At 47.1% G+C, this 20,697-nt stretch overlaps 1 pseudogene; it reads right to left on the bottom strand.

The window, feature by feature from the left end:
• Nucleotides 1-15,184: 15,184 nt before the first annotated feature.
• On the bottom strand, nucleotides 15,185-16,084 carry LOC140905599 (olfactory receptor 51G2-like; annotated as a pseudogene).
• Between the last annotated feature and the right edge of the window lie 4,613 nt (nucleotides 16,085-20,697).

Genomic DNA, 20,697 nt, shown 5'->3' on the forward strand with positions numbered 1-20,697 from the left:
AATGGACTGGGCAGGTCAGAGGAGTTTTGAACTTTCCTTCCTGAAAGGAAAAAAGAACAGGATGATATTTAATGATATTTAATGAGACATCTTTCTGTTCTCAATGGAGGTCTAGAGACTCCCAGGAGCTCAATGAAGATGAGGAAAAACATTGTCTTGGATTTACACCACTGAAAGAAAGATAGGTACTGCCAGACTGGATCAGACCTGCAGTCCATCTAGCACAGTATCCAGTGGCCAGTTCCAGATTCATCAAAGGAAGGTGGAAAAAGTCCTCCAACATGCACCTATGAGATAACCTGCTCCCAGGGAAAATGCCCCCATGACAGCCACTCATTGGCCATATTTTGTGGTGTAAATCAGAAAGGTTTAGAGCCCCTCCAAGACTATTTTTAAAAAAATCCTCCCAACTGTAATTTGATTTTATGGTTAGCCATATAAATTTCCAGTCCCCCTTTAAATCTTGCTAAGGTCTTGGCACCATTGATAGGTCAGGGCTGGTAGTTCCATAGGCTACTTGAACACTGTGTAATTTTACAGTTGTGACCATCCCAGAGACACCTTTTCTGGCCCTCCACTTCTGAGTGTGGTCCATTGTATCATGACATGTTTTAACACATGGGCTGTGCATGGTGAAAACGGTCATTGTATTTATCCCCCCTGCATTGAAGCTATTTATAAATGCATATCTTTTTTATTAAAAAAAAAAGATATCTTTTTTATTTTCTCCACTCCAGAGAGTTGCAGGGGGATTGCATTCATGACCCAGAGTATAAGCTTTAGAAACAGCTTCTTGGCAATGACCAGAAGACGGATTTATGGAACTGTTCACTGAACAAAGAGTTAATAGCACAAACCCGTTGTAAGCACAAACCCATTGTAAACAGTATTTGGAGTATTTCTGAAATACTTTCTAAAGAAAAACCCATTAAGAAATAAAGTTACCGCTGTTTCTTCCTGTAGAGAGTCCAACAACTCTGCTGCTGACTTTCGATATACATGCATGTCCTGAAAGTTTGGTTTGTAATATTTGTCTTACAATAAAAAGATTTGGCATAATATTTACTTTAGCACGCACATGTCAACCCATTCTTTTCCCTCTGATCTTTTTTCAGAGGTGATTTTTCAGGTTAGAGTGGGATTTAAAATGTAGCGTCTGTCATCTGGATTTCTTCAGAACCTGTAAAGATCAGTGTCTCAGCCCTCAATTAGTCGCTTGTCAGCAAACAGAAGTCTAGTAGCTCCTCTGTCCCTGGATTAATAGCTGACTGGTTCTCCACAGGTGATGTTCTGTCAGTCTGTAGCCTCTATCCAGGGTGGTAACAGGCATTGGGATCCGAATGTAAAATATACATTCCCTGAGATCTCACTTTCTAGTACATAGTAACCCCAGCAGCTGTTATTCAGGCATGATGAGAGTTTGCAGGAAGTGGATTTGAAAGTCAAATGCATGAGTATACATGGAAATGGAACTTCATTTTCCACATGAAAGTAGTCCGTTGTTCTCTCCCACTTGCTCTTTGACTATCTATGTCCTGTATTCATAAAATATGTAGCACCCATGACCGGCATTGTGACAGACATGGAGCTGAACTGCCATAATGAATGTATATGTAAAACTGTCATAAATACAAAGGGAAGGGTAAACCCCTTTAAAATCCCTCCTGGCCAGAGGAAAAATCCTCTCACCTGTAAAGGGTTAAGAAACTAAAGGTAACCTCGCTGGCACCTGACCAAAATGACCAATGAGGAGACAAGATACTTTCAAAAGCTGGGAGGAGGGAGAGAAACAAAGGGTCTCTGTCTGTCTGTCGGTATGCTGCTTTGCCAGGGATAGACCAGGAATGGAGTTTTAGAACTTTTAGTAAGTAATCTAGCTAGGCATGTGTTAGATTATGATTTATTTAAATGACTGAGAAAAGAATTGTGCTGAATAGAATAACTATTTCTGTCTGTGTGCCTTTTTTGTAACTTAAGGTTTTGCCTAGAGGGATTCTCTATGTTTTGAATCTAATTACCCTGTAAGGTATCTACCATCCTGATTTTACAGGGGTGATTCCTTTACTTCTATTTACTTCTATTTCTATTAAAAGTCTTCTTGTAAGAAAACTGAATGCTTTTTCATTGTTCTCAGATCCAAGGGTTTGGATCTGTGGTCACCTATGCAAATTGGTGAGGATTTTTACCAAACCTTTCCCAGGAAGTGGGGTGCAAGGGTTGGGAAGATTTTGGGGAGAAAGACGTGTCCAAATTACGTTTCCCAGTAAACCCAGTTAGAGTTTGGTGGTGGCAGTGGATATTCCAAGGACAAAGGATAAAATTAATTTGTACCTTAGGGAAGTTTTAACCTAAGGTGGTAAAAGTAAGCTTAGGAGGTTTTCATGCAGGTCCCCACATCTGTACCCTAGAGTTCAGACTGGGGGAGGAACCTTGACAAAAACCCAGTTCTGGGGATGTTTGCTGTATATTTATATTGGGTTAGCTATTAGGATGTTTATATGATGGCTATATTGATTAAACCAATATGGATCATCTTAGTTTAATGGCAGGCAGCAGGAAAACAAGCAGGATGGGAAACAGCAGATCAAGAAAAGCCATCTCTCAGTCAAGAATTCAGAGAGGTTGAGGGATCACACCAGAGCTACAATGTGGGAAGAGCCTATCAGACTCAGACTGCCTTGGATCCCATCACTGTGGGAGGGCTTGGGGTAAGACTGTTGTTTGAAAACTATCATTCTCCCAAGTTACACTTTATTCCTAATGTTCAGATTAAACAGTATTTTGGTTCAAAAACTCTGGCGGTCAAACATCTCACCACTACTCACAGCCTTCCAGAGGGAAGAGCCACAGGTGCCAAACCCACTCGGACCTACTTGGCAAGCACAGTCAGCCTGCAGTGTGTTGTAGTCCAGGGCACAGTCTGAGGGTGGGAGGATCGCAGGATTCCACCCCATGAGAGGGCAGGCTACAAGACCTAACATCTGGCACTTGGATAGCAGAGACGGGGCTGAGATGCCGGTAGCCCTGTAGAACTAAGGGGCCTCTACAGGGTAGAAAGGCTGGAGCCCTAGCCAGTCAGAAAACAGAAATATGGCCTATGGGACCTGTTAACACAGAGCAATGCAGTTCTGAATTCCTGCTTTCACAATCGAGTCAGAGAATAAGACCTCTGAAAATGCATTTGCTGATTAAATTTCCAGGATGAAATAAAACTGAGATGATTTGGGAACTAGTTATTGTTGTTTCGCGGATTCTCCTCTCACACAGCCTCTGGCAGAATCGGGCCCAGAGCACATGGCATGTCATAAAAATAAAGGGAAGGGTAACCCCCTTTCTGCATACAATGCTATAAAAACCCTCCTGGCCAGAGGCAAAATCATTTCACCGGTAAAAGGTTAAGAAGCTAAGGTAACCTCGCTGGCACGTGACCGAAAATGACCAATGAGGGACAAGATACTTTCAAATCTGGACGGGGAAAAAGGCTTTCGTTTGTCTGTCTGTGTGATGCTTTTGCCAGGAACAGATCAGGAATGCAGTCTTCCAACTCCTGTTAAGTTAATAAGCAATCAAGCTAGAAATGCGTTAGCTTTCCTTTTGTTTAATGGCTTGTAAAATAAGCTGTGCTGGATGGAATGGATATTCCTGTTTTTTGTGTCTTTTTGTAACTTAAGGTTTTGCCTAGAGGCATTCTCTATGTTTTGAATCTAATTACCGTGGAAGGTATTTACCATTCTGATTTTACAGAGGTGATTCTTTTACCTTTTCTTTAATTAAAATTCTTCTGTTAAGAACCTGATTGATTTTTCATTGTTCTTAAGACCCAAGGCTTTGGATCTGTGTTCACCTGTACCAATTGGGGAGGATTCTTATCAAGCCTTCCCCAGGAAAGGGGCTGTTGGGCTTGGGGGGATATTTTGGGGGAAGATGTCTCCAAGTGGGCTCTCTCCCTGTTCTTTATTTAAACCGCTTGGTGGTGGCAGCATAGGGTTCAAAGACAAGGCAAAGTTTGTACCTTGGGGAAGTTTTTAACCTAAGCTGGTAAGAATAAGCGTAGGTGGTCTTTCATGCAGGTCCCCACATCTCTACCCTAGAGTTCAGAGTGGGGAAAGAACCTTGACTTGACACCTCTGTAACTGGAACCCCTTCAGAAATCCTGATTCAAGGCATCAGGGTTTTAACACCCCAAGCTCAGGTTTTTGTGTAGCTTGAATAAAGCACTGAGCACCTTGGGCACATGCAGGGGAGGGGGGGTTTCCCAAGCTATCTAGCACTGCCTGCCCTCCAGCCCCCTTACTGAATCACTCTGACAGCCCAGCTGAGTTCGCTGCAGTGGCACAGAACATCTTTAAATTTAAACAGCTTTCAGCCTTTCCCCTTCACTTCGCATTGTAAAGATTGTGAAACCTGCCAACGTACCCAATTTCTGCTCAGCGTGGAGCTGCTGGCACCAGAGGTCTTCACCCTAAAGGACAAGGTGTCATCAGAGAGGTAGCACAGGCAGCAGGCAGTATCTGTTCTGATAAGAAGGCAACTGCCTTTATGAAGCATGTTCGCACAGCCCCTGGGGGGCCACTTGGCCACCAGGGAACCTCAGCTGCTTGGCCTCGTGTGCTCCAGCATTAACGTCTCACACAACTGATGGCAAACTGCAGGGGGCCAAATCACAGGGGATGCTCAGTGATGCTGCCCAAGTGGACTGTAACACAAGCCCTGCTGCAGGCTCTATTCCTGGAATCTGGGCTTGTCATCACTATTCGTTTAATCCTGATTAGTCGCATGGCTACCTGGGGTGCAGCCGAGTGGTAACGATGATGCTGTCACAAATGTGATCTCACTGTAATAATAATAAGAATAATAATAATATAGGACCAGATTTCTCCCCAGCAGCCCCCTTTCCTGCATTACAAACATAGGGTGAAGGCCAGGCTAGGGAGATTCTACCATGCTCCCTACATGGAAATTTCCCTCAAATCATTCCAGGAGGGGTCGTCCCTTCCCTTCTCCCTGAGGCATAACACAGGGTCCCAGGATCCAGGGGTCCCTGAAGTTATACACAGAACTCAGTGATCCACTGTGAGCAAGACCTACACACCCACAATCTCTGTGCCTCCTCAAATGCTCCTGGAAGCTCCCCAGCTCCCTCGTAGCATAGGCTCACCAAAGATGAGCTACCAGGGTCTGTCACAATAGCCACCACTCACTGGATCTCCTTAAGGGTCATTGCACAGGATTTAGGGGGTGCACAGAGAGCTGATGGGCAATATACCCCAGCCATAGACTGGTCAGGAGATTTTGACCTTTGCATACCTAGAATGCAGCTATAGACTCTGTCAGTGCAAACTTCATTTATGTTATGAGGCAGAGGCAGATGAAAAGCCTTCAATTTCTCTTGGAGATCCAGGCAGCTGCAGCTGGGCAGCATCATGGCACCTGACCTTTCAGAGAAAAATTATCTGTTTGCTATGAAAACTCACCCCTAAAAAGTGAAGTCCCAATCTTTCTCATGTGGGAGCTGTTGCATACCCCTAATCATGGGGGGGGGATAGCTCAGTGGTTTGAGCATTGGTCTGCTAAACCCAGAGTTGTGAGTTCAATCCTTGAGGGGGCCATTTGGTATCTGGGGCAAAAATTGGGGATTGGTCCTGCTTTGAGCAGGGGGTTGGACTAGATGACCTCCTGAGGTCCCTTCCAACCATGGTATTCCATTATTTGTGCTGACCTTTTCCTATTCCAATAGATCTTTTTAGAGGGGGCAACCACATCTGCATACAGTATTCAAGATGTGGACATACCATGGATTTATATAGAGGCAATGTGATATTTTCTGTCTTATCTATCCCTTTCCTAATGTTTCCCAACATGGCCCATTGCTGGAGCACCGAGCTCCCACATCCTGGAGAACCCAGAGCCTCTTCATCATCTACGGCTGGAGCCCTGAGTTTCCCTATACACCCTCTGGTTGGAGAAGCCCTTGGGCTAGCCAGAGCCTCCCCAGCCATGCCACACCTCCTCGCCTGAGAACCCAATCCACCCCATGGGAAAAGCAAGTCTCTTTCCGAAGAACCGGACCATTTTATATGTGCCATCCAGATTCCAGGGCAGGTGGGGAGGCAGTTCTAAGTCTGCCCCCAATATTCATGATAATTGTATCGTTACATGATTATCATATAGTTATAATGCATCTTGTATAAAATGTTTCTTGTGAGGTATCTATAAAAATGTTATGATTTGCAGAATACGATAATCCTATTTTTGTGCATGTGTCATTTTTGTATCAGAAGTCAAGAATATTGACTATGTAGCTGTATTCAAATGTAGTAATGTCTGGGTGACACCCACTAGTGTGGCCTATAGGGCTAACCTACGTGCTTGTCTATATATCTTTTCTTATGGATTTCTTTTTGCCTTATAATTTTAATTGTTTGTTTTATTATAATAGGTTATAATAGGTTTATATTAAAGTAATTTGGCTGTAACACAAGGGACTTACAGGCCACATCCTGTATGTTGAGCTAAGGCAAAGTTAGCATACATACGTCTGGGACCTTTCACCCAGATAGCAAAGGTGGCTCACATATGTTTGGGACCTTTCACCTAGATAGATGGTGATGAGCTAAAGCATGAAGTCCACAAATGATGTATTAGAGCAGGTTGGCCTAGGGGCTTTCCCAAGTCCATACCATTTTAAACTTAACAGGTACATCACAACTTGGAAAAACATGAAATAACCAGTTAGGACAGAAATAACAAATGTGATACTGTCAGGGTTCCTTCCCCACTCTGAGCTCAGGGGTACAGATGTGGGGACTCATATGAAAGACCCCCTAAGCTAATTTCTACCAGCTTAGGTTAAAAATTTCCCCAAGGCACAAAATCTTTGCCCTTGGACTAGGGTATGCTGCAATCCCCCCAAACCCTTACACCCCCTTTTCTGGTGAGGCTTGAGAATAAACAAGTTGAGCACAGACCAGCTTGGGTTTCTTAGGACCCTAAAAACCCAATCAGATCCTTAAAAACAGAAATTTGTTAAAAGAACAAAACAAAGATAAAAGAAACACTCTATAAAATTAGAATGGAAAATAATCTCACAGGCAGTCAGATTCAAAACATAGAGAACCACTCTAGGCAAAACCTTAAATTACAAAAAGTCACAAAAACAGGAATACACATTCCCTCCAGCACAGTGAATTTACAAGCCAAACCAAAGAAAACCTAATGCATTTTCTAGTTAGATTACTTACTAACTTTACAGGAGTTGGAGGGCTTGCATCCTTGATCTGTTCCTGGCAAAGGTATACACACAGACAGACAAAAGCCTTTTCCCCCCATCCAGATCTGAAAGTATCTTGTCCCCTCATTGGTCATTTTGGGTCAGGTACCAGCGAGGTTACCTTAGCTTTTTAGCTCTTTACAGGTGAAAAGATTTTGCCTCTGGCCAGGAGGGCTGTTATCCACTGTATACAGAAAGGTGGTTACCCTTCCCTTTATATTTATGACAGATACCTAACCAAAAAAGGGCCATGGTAATGAATTGACATATATGATAATAAATTGAGATCATTAGTATAGTAACCTACAGGAAAAAGACACTCCAACAGTAGTAAGATAAAGAAATACAAATAAGGAAAAGGGGAAAAATCCCCTATTGAAGATGCATCAAACATAATGGCCTCAGCGTAACATATTATAAAAGTGGCATCCCATCCTAGGGGCAGTGGGAGAAGGAGATGTAGTCCGTGGGAGATGCCAGAATGATGGCCACTGGTGATGATGGGGAAGGTGATGATGATGAGGAAGATAATGGCTAACACTAAATGCTTCCAGTCTAGACAGCTGGTTGTGAAGGGCCTTTTCAGGGTAATGGGCCATTAATGGAAACAATAGACCTTAGGAGAAGCTTATCCCCCACCGGGTGAGCCTTCCTGAGAATACTCTGGACAGCCTATGGATAATGGCTGCTATGACTCAGCAGGGCATGCAAAGGCATATTACCAGATCACATGACACTATACTTCCTTGACCATGGGATGCTGTTCCAGGAAGAAAGACTCCTGAGCAGAGATGGGGTCCACTTATTGAGGCAGGGGAAGAGCATATTTGGATATGGACTGGATAACCTAATGAGAGGGGATTTAAACTAGGTTCAGGTGACCAAAGCCCACAGATAAGTCAAAAACACAGAGATCTAGGAGAAGGGACAGAATTTGTGGGGAGCATGGGCTGTAATAGCAGGGATAAAGGAGAGACAAGACAGAATATGGGGGGGGAATCAAATCAGTATCTTAGATGACTATATACTAATGCGAGAAGTATGGGGAATAAGCAGGAAGAACTCATAGTCTTAGTAAATAAAAACATCGATAACATAGCTGGCATTACAGAAACTTGGTGAGATAATACCCATGATTGGACCATTGGTACAGAACATGTGACAAGGTCAGGACAGATGGCTACAGAAAAGTGGTCCTACTGAGATCCTGGAAGTGGGCGAGTGGAAGCCCGCTCATTGATAAAGGACCTCCCCCAGCCTAAGGGGAGGATCCACAGGTTCAGTTTTCCAAATAATTACGGGGGACAACTAAAGATAAAATAGGGACAGGAGTGAGGTCACAGAGCTAAGCGAAGGGAACATGACAGGGAAACTGAACAGAGAATCCTGGACAGCACCCACTGCTCCTCGAAGGTGTCTAGCGAAGGGAGCCAGCGGATGCCACCCAGAGGAACTCTGCCCAGATGCATGAGTGGACTGAAGATCGGAAATAGGCCTTGCAGTCTCAGGAAACCCCGTCAGCCAACCTCCTCTCTCTGGTCTTTTAGTTGGCCATTTTGGCCAGTGCAAGGAGGAGGCTGACAAGGAGGTCCCACAACTTTGTGGGGCCACGGATGAGGAGTATGTATATAACAAGGACAGCTCCCAGACTGCTGCGCTGGGCATCACAACATGGGGAGTAGATGGCCAGCCCTCTGTGGAGAAAGAGGTGGTTAGGGACTATTTAGAAAAGCTGGACGTGCACAAGTCCATGGGGCCGGACGAGTTGCATCCGAGAGTGCTAAAGGAATTGGCGGCTGTGATTGCAGAGCCATTGGCCATTATCTTTGAAAACTCATGGCGAATGGGGGAAGTCCCAGATGACTGGAAAAAGGCCAATGTAGTGCAATCTTTAAAAAAGGGAAGAAGGAGGATCCTGGGAACTACAGGCCAGTCAGCCTCACCTCAGTCCCCGGAAAAATCATGGAGCAGGTCCTCAAAGAATCAATCCTGAAGCACTTACATGAGACGAAAGTGATCAGGAACAGTCAGCATGGATTCACCAAGGGAAGGTCATGCCTGACTAATCTAATCGCCTTTTATGATGAGATTATTGGTTCTGTGGATGAAGGGAAAGCAGTGGATGTATTGTTTCTTGACTTTAGCAAAGCTTTTGACATGGTCTTCCACAGTATTCTTGTCAGCAAGTTAAGGAAGTATGGGCTGGATGAATGCACTATAAGGTGGGTAGAAAGTTGGCTAGATTGTCGGGCTCAACGGGTAGTGATCAATGGCTCCATGTCTAGTTGGCAGCCGGTGTCAAGTGGAGTGCCCCAGGGATCGGTCCTGGTGCCGGTTTTGTTCAATATCTTCATAAATGATCTGGAGGATGGTGTGGATTGCACTCTCAGCAAATTTGTGGATGATACTAAACTGGGAGGAGTGGTAGATACACTGGAGGGCAGGGATAGGATACAGAGGGACCTAGACAGATTGTAGGATTGGGCCAAAAGAAATCTGATGAGGTTCAATAAGGATAAGTGCAGGGTCCTGCACTTAGGACGGAAGAACCCAATGCACAGCTACACAAACGGGACCGAATGGCTAGGCAGCAGTTCTGCGGAAAAGGACCTAGGGGTGACAGTGGACGAGAAGCTGGATATGAGTCAGCAGTGTGCCTTTGTTGCCAAGAAGGCCAATGGCATTTTGGGATGTATAAGTAGGGGCATAGCGAGCAGATCGAGGGACGTGATCGTCCCCCTCTATTCGACATTGGTGAGGCCTCATCTGGAGTACTGTGTCCAGTTTTGGGCCCCATACTACAAGAAGGATGTGGATAAATTGGAAAGAGTCCAGCGAAGGGCAACAAACATTATTAGGGATCTGGAACACATGAGTTATGAGGAGAGGCTGAGGGAACTGGGATTGTTTAGTCTGCAGAAGAGAAGAATGAGGGGGGATTTGATAGCTGCTTTCAACTACCTGAGAGGTGGTTCCAGAGAGGATTGTTCTAGACTATTCTCAGTGGTAGAAGAGGACAGGACAAGGAGTAATGGTCTCAAGTTGCAGTGGGGGAGGTTTAGGTTGGATATTAGGAAAAACTTCTTCACTAGGAGGATGGTGAAACACTGGAATGCGTTACCTAGGGAGGTGGTGGAATCTCCTTCCTTAGAAGTTTTTAAGGTCAGGCTTGACAAAGCCCTGGCTGGGATGATTTTATTGGGGATTGGTCCTGCTTTGAGCAGGGGGTTGGACTAGATGATCTCCTGAGGTGCCTTCCAACCCTGATATTCTATGATTCTATGAAGGAGGTGAGGGGAAAAGTGCAGCCAAAAATGTCAAAGGATGTCTAAGAGGAGATGGAATAGGGGATGCAACCTGGTGCACTCCAGGTGTTCCAGGGTCTCCCTGATGCCTCCAAAGGGACAGGTGTCCGGGACAGGGGTGAACCATGCCAAGAAAACTCCCGTGATCACAGCTCTGTGAAGGATCCACCAACTTACATCTCTGGTGGGCCTCAGGACCAGGGTGGAGTAAAGACTGGCCCACCAGCGTTCCTCACCCTCCAGAGGTGGAAAGAGGTTCCCCCACTTCATGCCAGGATGGGACACGAGAGTGACGACATGAAGGGTGTGGAGCACAAGTGTGTACAGATGTTTCCTCAGTGCAGTCCAGGTTGCAGCTGGCCCATGGTGAAGGGGTGGGATAGCCGGGTGAGGCCACGGGGCAGGAGCCTGATGAGAAGGTCCGGAGGGTCTGGGGTGTAGGCTGGGTGGGGGGCACCCTCCCTCAGGACCTGGTTGAGGTAGGCCCGAGCAGTGGGCGGTAAAGTGGGCCTCACCTCCTGAAGTATGCGCCGGGGAGTACAAGGTCTGGAGAGCCCCATGCACTGATCGAGCATCAGGGGATCCAGACAGTCTCCCTGGTCATAGTCCAGGAGGTCTCCAAGTCTAATGACTTCTGCCGGGACAAGCCTCTGTTGCACCGAGGGAGACTCCACCACATGCACATGGAGCTGGGGGTTTTGTAGCAGGGGCTCTGCAAGGAGATCTGCCCCCTCAGTGGCTGCCACAGCCCTGGTCTCTGAGACCAGTTTCCAGATCTGGAGAAGGTCCTGGTAGAAGACCAGCAGCCCAGAGAGGTCTCACAGAGGACCTCTCAGATGGATATAAAGGAGATGCCGGTTGTTTCAAAGCCCTCAGAGGAGGCACAGGGTGCTCTCCATGCCAGACTACCTGCACCAAAAAGGAGCCTCTGCAGGGCCAGGAGGCAGAAGATGTGGACCTGAATGCACAGGCTTTTCAGGCCCTGTCCTCCCTCCTCTAGGGGTAGGTGGAGGACCCCTGCATAGACCCTGTGCGGTCCTCAACAAAAGAACTCCAGAATCAGCCTCTGGAGACCATCCAGGAAACCCGGGGCTAGGATCAGGGTGTTGAGCCAGTGTCAGAGCAGGGACAGGACTAGCTGATTGAGCACCAGTGCTCTCCCTAGCAGGGAGAGGCACCAGAGTAGTCCCGTCCACCTCTGCAGCCACTCAGGCACCCTGCCCTCCAACCCCAGCCAGTTCTCTGGCAGAGATGGATGCATGGCAGAAAGGTAAATGCCAAGATAGAGCAGTGGACCCGAGATCCACCGGATGGCTTGAAGCACGGGTGGGAGGGAGCTCGCCTGCCATCTGTCCCTGACCACCAGACCAGAGCTTTTGACCCAGTTGACCCAGATGGAGGAGGCCACTGAGTAGATGGCCTGGCAGGCCTCCACCCACACCGGTCACCCGGGTCCTGGACCACGAGGAGCCTGTCATCGGTGTACTCCAACAGGACAAGTCACAGCTCCATCTCCCAGAGCGCCAACCCCATCAACCTCCTGCAGAGGAGACAGAGGAAGGGCTTGATTGCCAGAGCGTACAGCTGGCCTGATAGTGGACACCCCTGACGTACTGCTCTCCCAAAGCTGACTGGTTCAGTCAGGGTCCAGTTGAGCCTGACCAGACACACTGCAGAGGCATACAGCACCTGGAGAAAGCCCACTGTCAAGGTTCCTCCCTCACTCTGAACTCTAGGCTACAGATGTGGGGACCTGCATGAAAAACCTGCTAAGCTTATCTTTACCAGCTTAGGTCAAAACTTCCCCAAGGCACAAAATATTCCACCCTTTGTCCTTGGATTGGCCGCTACCACCACCAAACTAATACTGGTTACTGGGGAAGAGCGGTTTGGACGCGTCTTTCCCCCAAAAATACTTCCCAAAACCTTGCACCCCACTTCCTGGACAAGGTTTGGTAAAAAGCCTCACCAATTTGCCTAGATGACTACAGACCCAGACCCTTGGATCTTAAGAATAATGAACAATCCTCCCAACACTTGCACACCCCCCCCTTTCCTGGGAAATGTTGGATAAAAAGCCTCACCAATTTGCATAGGTGACCACAGACCCAAACCCTTGGATCTGAGAACAATGAAAAAGCATTCAGTTTTCTTACAAGAAAACTTTTAATAAAAATAGAAGTAAATAGAAATAAAGAAATCCCCCCTGTAAAATCAGGATGGTAGATATCTTACAGGGTAATTAGATTGAAAAACATAGAGAACCCCTCTAGGCAAAACCTTAAGTTACAAAAAAGATACACAGACAGAAATAGTTATTCTATTCAGCACAATTCTTTTCTCAGCCATTTAAAGAAATCATAATCTAACACATACCTAGCTAGATTACTTACTAAAAGTTCTAAGACTCCATTCCTGGTCTATCCCCGGCAGAAACCAGCATATAGACAGACCCACAGACCCTTTGTTTCTCTCCCTCCTCCGAGCTTTTGAAAGTATCTTGTCTCCTCATTGGTCATCTTGGTCAGGTGCCAGCGAGGTTACCTTTAGCTTCTTAACCCTTTAGAGGTGAGAGGAGCTTTCCCCTGGCCAGGAGGGATTTCAAAGGGGTTTACCCTTCCCTTTATATTTATGACACCCACAAACTGGGGTCCGAAGCCAAATGCCCAAAAAGTGCCCAGGAGATACCCGTGGTCCACCTTGTTGAATGCCTTCTCTTGATCCAGGGACAGAAGGGCAAACGACAGAGCATCCCTACACCCGAGCTCCAAGAGATCTCAGACCAAATACAGATTATCAAAGATGGTAGTGCCTGGGACAGTGTAGGTCTGGTTGGAGTGGATCATGTTGGCCATCATGGATCCCAGCAAGAGGAGTGAGATGGGATGCCAATTCTGAAGGTCGCAGGGATCCCCCTTCTTTGGAAGCAAGGTGAACATGGCTTACTTGCACAACAGGGGTAGGATCCCACATCCTCCAGCAAGCTGTTATCAAAATGCCAATAGGCCAGCCCCTACCTCTTTGCACTGAGAGAGTCTGTCAGGTTGCCAGATGGTGATCTGAGAATGGGGCCGGCTGGATGCTGGAGGAGTGGGCCAGTGCAAGGTGACAGCGTGATAAGTAAATGTGGTCCAACCAGGAGTGGTGCAACCAATGGGCCTCCATCCGGACAAAGGTGAACTTCAACGCATCATCCGGGTGGTGGTTGCACCAGACGTCCACCAGGGAGTGAGAGTCGACAATCTCCCAGAGGATGTCCGCGGAGGCTGGGCACTGCTCGGTCTCTGAGCAGTCCTGCTCACTGAGGGTGGTGGTAAAGTACCCTCCCAGGACCAGGCACTCACAAGGATCTAAGGAGCCAAGGAATGAGAATGCCTGTTGAAAAAAGCTCAGCTGCACAGGGACCAATTTTGGGGCATAGACATTGATGAGATTGACCACCAGACCCTCCATGCAGACCCGGAGGTGCATCAGGCAGCTCGGCACAGCCTCAGCAACCCCCAGCACCTCGGGCCATAGGTCCGGGGAGAGCAGGGTATCCACTTCAGCTGTACGAGCTGTGACTTGGCTAAAATAGACCCCGTCCCCCCACTCCATGTGGGTCTCCTGCAGGAAGACCACAGAGGAACACCCCCTCCCACAGGAAGGAGAGCACCTGGCACCTGTGAAGACCCATCCTACAGCCCCGGGTGTTTAGTGTAGCGAAGGTGATGGGTGCCATAGGGAGGGCTGGGGGAAGATCCTCATTGGCAGGAATGCAGTTGGGCCATGCAATAATCCATGGCTGACCCTGTAAGCAAGCAGGGAGTCACGGAAGCCATGGATAGGCCGAAACAGCCAGACTCTTGATCCCTTTACCCTCCCCCAAAATGGCCCTCACAGCCCGGAGGATTTGATAAAAGTCCCCCCAGAGTTGGAGAGTGAGCTGCACGTTATTTGGGGACCCACGGGCATCCTAGAGAAACTCTTGCAGGTCCTTTCACAGCCTATTGGGGGGCGGGGTCACGGACCTCTGGCCATCCTCTGGCGTTGCCCCTGTCATAGCCAACCGAGATGGTCAGGAAGGGGGCGGACCCCCAGCATGGTGCCCAATGTGCTGGCACCATGCAGCCCACCTCAGACCTCGGCTCAGTAGGGGGAAGTGGAGGGAAAATAGCAGCCCCTATGGGGTTGGGACAGAGGAACATGAAGGTCGCTCCCTGGGGGTCATCCACTGGCAAGGGGAATGAGACAACCCCAGGGGCGGCAGCACCAAGGGAGGTGGAGGGGAGGGAGATGGGGTTAGCAGGGGTGAGGGCGGGGCAGGGATCGGGAGCTGAAAAAGGGAGAAGGATGGAATCAGGATCATGGGCCCCAGCAGCTAAGCTACCGTGGGGGTGGCACCTCTCGGTCGGGCTCAGCTGTCAGGGGAATGGGAAGGAAGCCCTCGGTGATGCCAGGCTCTTCCTCCATAGTGGGTGTTGCAGCCACGGCATTGATGGATGGAGAATCAGCAGCAGGGCCCCTACCTGGGAAGGAGGTCGGCTGCCCTGCATCAGTGAGGGGTACCCTGGTGACTCAGGGCCCAGCCGCGTGGCACTGACCGTCACCTCAGTGGGCTCGGTGACTGTTAGAGAGGTGCCACAGAATCATAGACTATCAGGGTTGGAAGGGACCTCAGGAGGTAGACATAGCCCAGGAGAATCTGAAGCAAGTGAGAAGAGCTATAGCCGAATCTGTGTATCACAGACAAGCCAATTTCTGGTATGAAGAACAGCAGGACAGCACAGAGGTGGGAGGAACAGGTGTTCAGGGCCCTAAGGCACTCCATGGGGGACGCGACGCTCAGCACTGTTTTAATGATCATCACATAAGAGAGAAAGATAAGCAACAAATCCAACCCAATGGTTAAGAGTTTAACAGACAAGCCATAGATGCTGTTGACTGTGATGTTCGAACAAGCCATCTTCATGACCTCCTGGTGCAGGTAGTAGGAATGGGAGAGGACATTGTCTTGACAGTATCGGAACTGTTTCAGGAGAAAGGGGAGTGGGAATATTAGGGCCATTCATCTTAGCACAAACACCAGTCCCATTTTGGCTATTCTCAGTGGAGTTAAGATGGAAACATATCTCAGTGGGTTACAGATCGCAACAAAATGGTCAAAGGCCATCAGCCACAGCATGGAGGATTCGGTTAATGAAAGTGAGTGGATGAAGAAGACCTGGGCAAAACAGGCATCCAGGCTGATCTCCCTAGAGTTAAACAATTATATGTCCAGTATCGTTGGCATAGTGGATAGTGATAAACCAAAGTCTGTGTTGGCCAACATGGAAAGGAAAATGTACATGGGCTCATGGAGGCTTGGATCATTTTTTATAATGAATAGAATGACTGAATTTCCTACTATTGAAATAACATACATGGAGCAGAAGGAGATAGAGATCCAGAGATAGACATCTTCCTGCCCAAGTATCCCTGTGAGAAGGAACACTGCAAAGTTGAATTTAGTGTCATTGACAGATGACATAATATACCAGGCTGGTCTGAGGAGTTTTGAGCTTTCCTTCCTGAAAAGAAAAATAACAGGAGACTAGATGATATTTAATGAGACATCTTTCTGATCTCAATGGAAGACTAGAGACTCCCAGGAGCTGAAGAAGATCAGCAAAAATATTTTCTTGGATTTTCACCACCAAGAAGAAGATAGGCATTGCCAGATGGTATCAGACCTGTAGTCAATATAGCTGAATATCCAGGGGCCAGTTCCAGATGCTTCAGAGGAAGCTCCAAGAAGCTCTGCAATAGTCAGCTATGACATAACTTGCTCCCAGGGACTGTTTTCCCCTGACACCCACTAATTAGAGACATATTTTGTGGTATAAATCAGGAAGGTTTAAAGCCCTTACAAGACCCTTTTAAAAACTCTCATTACTGTAATTGAATTTTCTGCTTAGCCATATGAATATCCCATCCCTCTTTGAATCTCTCTGAGTTCTTGGCCCCATTGATGTCTTGTGGCTGAGAGTTCCACAGCCTACTTTAGCACTGTGTGATTTTACAATTATGACTTTACCACACATGCAGTTTTTTGTCCTCCATGTCTGAGTGTGCCCTATTGTATCATGACGTATGTAAACACATGGCAAGTGCATGGTGAAAACGGTCATTGTATTTGTCTGTCCTGCATAGAAGCTATTTAGAAACATGTTTCATTGCCTCATTATATACATTTTTTATTGCATCCACTCCTGAGAGTCCAAATTATGTCACTGCCTCTTTCCAGGATATTGGATAAATTCTCAGGTCCAGGTTCTGAATTCAGCACCATTGACGTCAGCGGCATCACTCGATATTTACATGTGTAAATTCAATCAGAACAGAGCTGTATTAACTTTCCCTTACCAACTGCTCCCGGTGATACAGTCTGACTCCCCAAGGATCCCTTCAAGAGAAGCTGAAGTGCTTTCCCTGGTCAGCATTGACAAAATTTAGAAAGTTTGATCATCCTGCAGGCTTCTCTACCTCCTCACAGGACCTGCATCCTCTCCCCATGCAAGGGTCTATATATACCTGGCAAACACAGACAGTTACTTTAGCTTCGGGGGGGGGGGGGGGGGGTTGGCTTCACACATGGCTGAATAGTGCAAACACTAGGTTTTCATTAATATCTCATTGAGTGCGGAAGTTACTTCAGACATACTCTTGTAATAGGTGACGGGCAAAAATTACATACAATCACTATTGCATTCCCCTTTCCTGGATCTCAGATGCACTCTTTGCTGAAACACAGACCAGCAGTTCTGTTCTCACAGGACTTTTTGGAAGGTATTCCACAGGTATTGCAGAGGCATTGTGTTCATGACCTTGAATGTAAGTGTTAGAAACAGCTTCTGGTCAGTTACCAGGAGACAGTATCATGCAACTGTTCAGTGAACAACAAGAGTTAATAATACAAACCCATTGCAAACGTATGTGGAGCACTTCTGAAATATGTTCTGAAGCAAAAGACATTAAGCTGTAAAGTTTCCATTGCTCCTTCCTGTAGAGATTCCAACAACTCTGCTACTGGCTTTCAATATACACGCATGTCATGACAGTTGGATTGATAAAATTTGTCTTACAATGAAAAGTTTTCACATAATATTTATACAGCTGTACTTTAGCACACACATGACAACCCATTCTTTCCCTTTGATCTTCTTTCAGAGGTGATTTCTCAGGTTGGAATGGGACTTAAAATGTAGCATCTCTCATCTGGATTTCTTCAGAACCTGAACAGATTGCGCATTTCAGCCCTCATTCAGTCCCTTGTCAGCAAACAGAAGTCTAGTAGCTCCTCTGTCCCTGGGTTAATAACTGACTGGCTCTCCTCAGGTTCTGTTCTGTCAGTCTGTAGCCTGTCTCCGGAGTGGTAACAGGCCTTGGGATCAGTATGAAAAATATTCATCCCCTGAGCTCTCACTCTCTAGTACAGCGTAACCCCAGCATGGTTAACAAGAAATAGATTTCAGAGTCAATTGCATGAGAATTCATTGAAATGGAACTTCGTTTCACACATGAAAGTAGTCTTCTGGACTTTCTCACTCTGACTGTCTCTGTCCTGTATTCATAAAATACATACCACCAGGGAATGGTATCGGGACAGACAAGGAGCTGAGCTGCCATAATGAATGTGTACGTTAAACACAGTTCTGGGAATGTTTGCTGTACTGCTCTTTTGGGTTAACTATTGGGATGTTTATGTCATGTCTATATTAGGTTAATCCGATATGTCTGCTCTTAGTTTAATAAGAGGCTGCTGGAAAAAAAAGAGGAAGGAAAGTAACAGCACAAGGAAAGTCATCTCACAGTCTGTCCAGAAGTGGGGCAGCTGTTGCTGAGAAGCTCTTCAGACTGATTCTCACAGAGACTGCTGGAGAAGTCTGAAGGCCCTCGGCCTGCCTGGATCCCCATTAGAGTTTCAGGGCTTGGAGTCCAGACAGCGTACAGACAGTTCTTTGAAAATCATCTTATTCTCCCATGTTACGCTTTCTTCCTACCGTTCAAATTGAACAGTGTTTTGGTTCGGGAAGGCTGGCTGGTCACTTGTCTCACCACTAGTCACAGCCTCCCAGAGGGAAAAAGCACAGGTGTATAGCCCACTCGGCCCTGCTACACAAGCACAGTCAACCTGCAGTGTGCTGTAGCCCAGGGCCCAGTCTGAGGGTGGGTGCACTGCAGGATTCCACCCCAATAAAAGGCAGGTTATGAGGCCTGACCTCTGGCACTTGGAGACCAGAGAGGGGGCAGAGATGCCGGTAGCCCTGGAACTCTACAGGGCAGAGATTCTAGAGACCTCAGCCAATCAGAAAACAGAAATATGCCCTGTTGGATCTGTTACCACAGAACAATGCAGCTCTGAATTCCTGCCTTCACAATAAAGTCAGAGAATAAAATAATTGAAAACGAATTTGCTGATAAAATTTCCAGGAGCAAATAAACTTGAGATGATTTGGGAACTAGTCACTGATATTCCATGGGGTCTCCTCTCTCTCAGCTCCTGGCAGGATCGGTCCCAGAGCCCATGGCACTGATAGAAAAGGGACCTCTTAAGAAATCCTGACTTGAGGCACTGGGATTTTAACACTCTGAGTTCTCTTCAAATCTTAGATTTCTGGGTAGCCTGAATAACCCACTGTGGAGCATGGGCAGATACAGGGGAGGAGTTCCCAAGCTGCCTAGTGTTCCCTGGCCTCCATCTCCATCACTGAGTCACCCCAATCACCCAGCTGAGTCCTCTGACAATGCACAGAACATCTGCAAATGGAAACAGCTTGCAGCCTTTCCCCTTCACTTTGCATTTTAAAGATAGTGAAACCTGCCAACGTACCCAATTCCTGCTAGAAGGGGAGCTGCTGAGACTATAGGTCTTAACCCTAAACGACAAGTAGTCATCAGAGAGGTTGCATGGGCAGCAGGAAGTATCTGTTCAGATAGGGAGGGAACTGCCTTTATGAAGCATGTTTGCACATTCCCTTGGGGCCTACTTGGCCATCAGGGAACCTCAGCTGCTTGACTTAGTGTGCACCAGCTGTAACCCCCATCATGGCAATGGCAAATTGCAGGAGGCCAAATCACAGGGGATGTGCAATGATGCTACCCAACTGCAGTGCAGCACCAGCCCAGCTGCAGGCTCTATTCCTGGAATCCGGGCTTGTCATCACTGTTCGTACGGTTCCGATTAGTCACATGGCTACCTCAGGGGCAGCCTAGAGGTAATGATGATGCTGTCACAGCTGTGATCTTGCTGAAATAAAATAAAATATAATAATAATATGGGGCCTCATTACTCCCTTTCCTGCATTACAAACCTAGGGTGCAAGCCAGGGACTCCCTACATGGAAATTTCCCTCGGATCATTCCAGGAGTGGGGTCCCTTCCCTTCTCCCTGAGGAATGAAAAGAGGGACCCAGAATTCAGGGATCCCCAAAGTTATGCACAGATCTGAGTGATTTATTCTGAACAAGGCCCATCCACCAACAATTTCTCTGCCTCTACATCTTCTCGAGGACCTTCTCCAACTCCCGGCTAGCACAGGCTTATCAGAGATGTGCTACCAGGGCCTGTCAGAGTAGCCACTGCCCACAGGATCTGCTGAAATGGGGTTGTACAGGGTGGAGGTGGCTGCACACTGATGGGAGGGATGGTTAGAGTAGCTGATGGGCATAATAACCCAGCCCTAGATGAGTCAGGAAGTTTCAACCTTTCCATACCCAAAGTGCAGCCAGAGACTCCATCAGTGCAACCTTCATTTATGTTACAAGGAAGAGGCAGATGAAAAGCCTCCAATTATTCTTGGGGATCCAGGTAGCTGCAGTTGGGCAGCATCATGGCAGCTATCCATTTTCTGCAGCAGCCCATCCATCAGTTGAACAACTGAGGAACATATGAACGGCCATATTGGGTCAGACCAATGATCCATCTAGCTCAATTTCCTGTCTTCTGACAGTGGCCAGTGCAGACTCTTCAGTGGAGTGAACAAAACAGGGCAACTATCAAGTGATCCATCCCCTGTTGTCTGCTCCCTGCTTCTGGCAATCAGACATTTAGAGACACCCAGAGAATGGGGCTGAGTTCGAACCATCTTGGCTACTAGCTATT

The sequence above is a fragment of the Lepidochelys kempii genome, chromosome 1 (genome assembly GCF_965140265.1).
Source record: "Lepidochelys kempii isolate rLepKem1 chromosome 1, rLepKem1.hap2, whole genome shotgun sequence".
Classification (NCBI taxonomy): Eukaryota; Metazoa; Chordata; order Testudines; family Cheloniidae; genus Lepidochelys; species Lepidochelys kempii.